Below are 6,085 nucleotides of genomic sequence, written 5' to 3' on the forward strand. Positions count from 1 at the left end.
ACAAACTGGGGGGGGGGGGCAGTTGCGGGGCTTGTCACACCACTGACAGGCAGGCGCCCGGCAGCCATGCGGGACGAGGGGGTGGGGTCAGCACCCCCCCGCCCCACAGAGCTGTCGGAGTGAGCAGCCCCAGGGCAGCCGCGATCGATTGGATCCATCACCAGGCTCCCTCCCCAGCTCCCCTTTGGCCCCCAGCCGGCCAGGGGGAGCGGGGGCTGAGGCCAGGGATCCCCGCGCACCTGACAGCTTGTCAGCCCTGCCAGTGAGTCTCACTCTGCTGAAGGCAGGAGCTCCCGGCCCCTCGGCCTGGCGCGCTCCCCCACCCCCATGCTCCAGATGCCTGGCATGGCGGGTTGGATGGTGGAGGAGGGAGAGCCCAGATACAGATTTCACAGGGGAGACCAGCGTTTCTCGCAGGGGGTCCTGACCCAAAGGGGAGCTGCAGGGGGGTCCCAAGGTTATTTTAGGGGGGCCAGAGGGCGGTGGCTGTTGGCTGGTAGCCAGCTCGGTAGGCAGTGCCCCGTCAGCAGCAGCGCCGATGTAAGGGTAGCAATACCACAACCCCCCCCCACAATAACCTTGTGACCTCCCCCCCAACTTCTTTAGGGTCAGGACCCCGACAAGGACACCCTGACAATTCAGATCGAAATAGCCGAAATCATGAAATTTACTATTTTTTAAATCCCATGACTGTGAAATCGACCAAAATGGACGTGACTTTGGTCGGGCCCCACTCATACTGCAACTGCACGCACCCCGCCTGCCCCCCAACGCACGGAGCCCGGAGGCAGTGAAATGGCCACGGGTGCAACCCTCCCTGTGGCCAGCAGGTGGTGCCTTCGCCTCACCGCCAGGCTGCAGGCCCAATGAGGTGGGCACCAGGCGGGTCGGGCTGTGGGGCAGGGAGAAGGGCTGGGGGAGGCAAAGTGGAAGCCGAGGGCCACGGCAGGGGCGGCGGGGGGATGCCTCCGTCCTCAGCGCTAGGGGGAGGGGAATTATCCACATCTCCGCACACCCCCCATTCCTCCCTCCCCCCGCCCCATGCTTCCATCCACCCCCACACACGACACACCCCACCTCTGCCTCCCCGAATCCCCCCCACACCCATCTCACAAACCCACTGCCCACTCCCATGCCTGCCCATCCCTCCCTCCCTTCCCACGCTCCCATCATCCCCCACATTCCCATCCCTCCTTCCCCCCACCCTATGCCTCCATCCACCTCCGCACATGGCACACCCCCTCTCTGCCCCCCTCACCCCCTACCCAGGCATCCATCCAGCTCCACACACAACACACTCTGTCCCTGCCTCCCGAATCCCCCTCACCCATCCCAGAATCCCACTGCCCACTCCCACACCTGCCCATCCCTCCCCACACCCATCCCTCCCTCCCTCCCCCCACGCCTCCATCCACCTCCACACATGACACACCCCTTCCCTCCCTCCTCACACACCCATCATCCCCCATGTACCCATCCCCACACTAAGGCCTCCAACCTGTACCATGCTGGTGGTTATCCTCTCATAGCAGCTCTGCCAGTGCCCCTCAATCCTGACGCGCAGCCCCCCGCTCCCCTCCCGCCACAGCTCTGCCGGTGCCCCTCGATCCCGATGCGCAGCCCCCTGCTGTTCCCCGTTAGCAGTGCCCCATGCTGTGGCAGGGAGCGGGCAGGTTTCGGGGGGCGCTAGGTGCTGTTCGGGGGGGTGGCTGTGGTATAATTACAGTGTAACGGTGTCTAATGAAGATGAGATCGTTAATTGCAGGTGGTGGAGTCTGGGAGGCTGCAGCTGCTTGTTCCCTCCTCACCCTGGAGACAGCACGTGCCAGCCCCCTTGGAAGCCAATGGCCCATGGAGCCAGAGCCAAGCCCCCTCCCCCCACACCGGTTCCGAGAGCCCAATGGGACCCGGAGTCCTTGAGCTGGGCTCTGGCTTCACAGCCCCACTCCCAGCACCCTTTCCTGGCCAGCATTCGGAGTACATTTTCTGGGGTAATTTCTGGAGTCCCCTCCCCCCAGTTCTGCCAGTGCCCCTCAATCCTGACCTGCAGTCCCCTGCTAGCCCAGCCCTGCCCCACTCCCCCAGTTCTACCAGTACCCCTCACTCCCGACCTGCAGCCCCCTGCTAGCCCAGCCCTGCCCCCTCCCCCAGCTCTGCCAGTGCCCCTCAATCCCGATCCGCAGCCCCCTGCTAGCCCAGCCCTACCCCACTCCCCCAGTTCTACCAGTACCCCTCACTCCCGACCTGCAGCCCCCTGCTAGCCCAGCCTTGCCCCCCTGCCCCAGCTCTGCCAGTGCCTCTCAATCCCAACCCACAGCCCCCTGCTAGCCCAGCCTTGCCCCCCTCCCCCAGTGCCTCTCAACCCCTACCCACAGCCCCCTGCTAGCCCAGCCCTGCCCCCTCCCCCAGCTCTGCCAGTGCCCCTCAATCCCGATCCGCAGCCCCCTGCTAGCCCAGCCCTGCCTCCTCCCCCAGCTCTGCCAGTGCCCCTCAATCCTGATCCGCAGCCCCCTGCTAGCCCAGCCCTGCCGCCTCCCCCAGCTCTGCCAGTGCCCCTCAATCCCGACCTGCAGCCCCCTGCTAGCCCAGCCCTGCCCCACTCCCCCAGCTCTGCCAGTGCCCCTCAATCCCGATCCGCAGCCCCCTGCTAGCCCAGCCATTCCCCATTCCCCCAGTTCTACCAGTGCCCCTCACTCCTGACCCACAGTCCCCTGCTAGCCCAGCCCTGCCCCACTCCCCCAGTTCTACCAGTACCCCTCACTCCCAACCTGCAGCCCCCTGCTAGCCCAGCCCTGCCCCCTCCCCCAGCTCTGCCAGTGCCCCTCAATCCCGATCCGCAGCCCCCTGCGAGCCCAGCCCTTCCCCACTCCCCCAGTTCTACCAGTACCCCTCACTCCCGACCCACAGCCCCCTGCTAGCCCAGCCCTGCCCCCTCCCCCAGCTCTGCCAGTGCCCCTCAATCCCGATCCGCAGCCCCCTGCGAGCCCAGCCCTGCCCCCTCCCCCAGCTCTGCCAGTGCCCCTCACTCCCGACCTGCAGCCCCCTGCTAGCCCTGCCTTGCCCCCACCCAACGCTGCTAGTGTCCCTCTGTTGGTGATGGGGGGAGTTACCCAGCCTGGACCCTGCATCCCAACCCAGAACCACCCCCAGTCCTGTCCCCGCACCAGACTCACTCCACTTACTCTCTCGCCCCTCCCATGATTCCTCACCCCCACCTGCCCCCAGTGGTCCCTTCCCCTGAAAGGTCTCCTCCCCTCAAATGAGCACAACCCCTCCCTGGGCCCCTCCCAATGGACCCCCCTCCCCCATCTCTGCTTGGATCTCTGCCCCACCCAGGCAATACCAGGTTTACCATGGCACCAGTGGCTCCATGGCGCCGGGCCCACATTCAGACGGGCCCTGGTGTCTGGATCGTGGCCCCGCCTCCCCTTCCTGAGGCCCCGCCCACCGCTCTTCTTACCACCAGCGCCCCCCCGCCTGACCCCTGGGCGTGGCTGGGCTGGGCGGGCTCTCTGGGGTCACCAGGCGTCTGCCCTGCTCCCCAGCGTAGCTCCGGCTCCGGGCGGTCTCTGATGCCCACCACCTGTGGGGCCCCGCAGCCCACCTCCCCGGCCGAGCCACCTGGGGCTTGTGGGGGGGGCCCTCCCACACCCCCCAAATGCCCCAGTCATCACCCCAACATCCCCCTCTCCTGATCAGCCCTTGCTTGGCTTCCCCCTTCTCATCCCCCACCCCTGCTGTGGGTCAGCTGGTGCACACCTGGGGCTCGTTAGCAGCCGGGGGCCTGCAGGGTGTGCGTCCGCAGCAGGAGCCCCTTGCGATCTGTCCCCTGCCTGGGACTCAGGGCTGGGAGGTCCCCTCTGCTCCGTCTCTGTGAGATGTCCCATCCACGGCCCCCCACTGCACCCCTTGCTCTGTCCAGCCTCAGCCCCACCCCCCTCTGTCCATCCATCCTTCCCTGGACACTCCCCTCTATCCATCTGTCCCTGGACACCCCTCTCTGTCCATCCATCCCCCTCTGCCCATCCATCCTTCCCCAGACACCCCCCTCTGTCCATCCCAGGCTGCGTCTGTCTGTCCTTCTGTCTTTCTCTCTGTGCTGTCCCCGGAGCTGCCTGGCACACGCCCCCTCTTCCCAGGCCAGGACCAATTCCGGGCAGCCTCGTTCTGGCCTCTGTTCTGTGCAACAACACGGGATTGTGGGGTGGGTTTGGTTCTAGCCTCGTCTTTCTGGCCACACGAGCTGTACGCCCACCCCCACCACCCAGCTGCACCCCCACTGTCGAGGGAGGGGGCCACCCCTCTGCACCCCCTCCTGGCCAGGTGTGGCCCTGCAGGTGCACCCCACTTTCCCTTCCCCCAGCTGGGGGTAACCAGAGGGATTGCTTCAAGCCGGGCAATCAGATGCCAAACACACAAATGACCGTGGGTCTCCTTTCAAGGCTGGGCCTTGGGTCCCAGACCCGGTGGGGGTGGTGGTAGCATGTGGCTCTTTTGGGGCCCCGGCAGGTCACTATGTCAAAAGCCCCCCACCTTCCCGGAGGGGGCGAGTCAGACCCCTGGGAAATGGTGGGGTTTAGGGTCCAGTCTGGCTCCTGTGATGTGATGTTTGTTGGTGCGAAGGATAAAACCTCTCCCAGCTGCAGCACTTCTGCTGCTTGACACCGCAGAACCTGGTCCCTCGTCTGGCTTTTCGGACGAGAATTTGGGGCCCCTTGAAGATCTTGGGGGGGGGCGTGTCCCCTTTGCACCCCCAGGAGCTCCCTACAACACAGCCCCATGCCAGGGGCACAGGGACGGCAGTTAAAGGCTCTTGCCACTGAGCAAGATGATCCAACACATAAATGTCCAAAGGAAAACGGCTTGGGGTCCTGTCAGGCCTGGTCCGTGGCTGTGGCCTGACGCTGGAGGCTGTGACCCGGGGGGCGGGGGGGGGGACGCCCTGGGACTGGCTAGTAAAATGGTGTGGTCTGTCACCTGCTCCTGTGATGGGCAGGGGGAGGGTGGGACCGGGATCTGTGACACCCCCTCCCCCCCCCCCCCCCGGAAGTGAAAGATTTCCTAGCCCGCCACCCTGACATGCAGGAGCTGTCCTGGGACAAGGGGTTGGACCCCAGCCCAGCCCATGTTCAGCAGCCTCTGGGGGTGGCTGGGACTCGCTCAGTCCTGAGCCTGGGGCCCTGGGCCTCAGACCAGTGCTGAGGGCCCCCCGGTGATCTGTGGGTGCGGGTGGGGCATCAATAGAGCCATAAGGGGGGACAGTGCTGACCCCCGCACAGCCTCGCTCTGAAGAACTCCCATGATCCCCCGGGACAGTCAAGTTAAGCGAAACCCCTCAGTGCTGGGAATGAGCCCCCCTCCCATCAGCTCCGGGCCCCAGGGGCTGAGCTCCTCTGACCCTCCCCCACTTCCCTGCCAGCCCCCCAAGGCCACCCCCTAGCAGTCCCAGCTGCCCCAGCCCAGCGTGCGGGAAGCAGCTGCAGGACTGCCAGGCAGGGAAGGAGCCAGCGTGTCTGGCATTGATCAGCTTGGAGTTTGTCCACGTGGGAAGCTTTTAAATCCTCGTTAATTTCCCTGGGTGTTTTGAGCAAAGTGGGGAGGATCGGGGTGGGGTTAGGGCCGAGGGCTGGGGGCTGACCCAAGTATAACAGAGACCAGAGCCCTGGAGGTGCCTCGGAAATGGGAAAGAAAGAGGCAAAGAAAAAGAATGAAAAATGTAGGAAAGAAAGAAAGAATCCGAGTCTCCCTGGAGAGTTGGTGCCTGGGTCTGTCTTTTAACCCTGCCCGTGGTTAAAGCAGCTCCCTCCGTCGCTAGGGGGCACCAGTGCTGGACCCTTGCTCTGGGACACCTACACTTTTTGGACCAGTGATCCAGACCCGGCAGCGTTTGGGGGACTTGCTCAAGAACCCAGTGACCTTTTGGACTCATGTTCTAGCACCCGAGACCACATGGCTCATTGATCTAGGCTATTGGGGCGAAGGCCCTCTAGAACCTAGATCACAATAGTATTTTGGCATTGTTCTAGCCCACATCATTTTAGTGTCAATCTAGAGCATGCCGCAGCATTCTCGAGCCCACGTCTAG

Source organism: Natator depressus, chromosome 20, assembly GCF_965152275.1.
Source record: "Natator depressus isolate rNatDep1 chromosome 20, rNatDep2.hap1, whole genome shotgun sequence".
NCBI classification, from domain to species: domain Eukaryota; kingdom Metazoa; phylum Chordata; order Testudines; family Cheloniidae; genus Natator; species Natator depressus.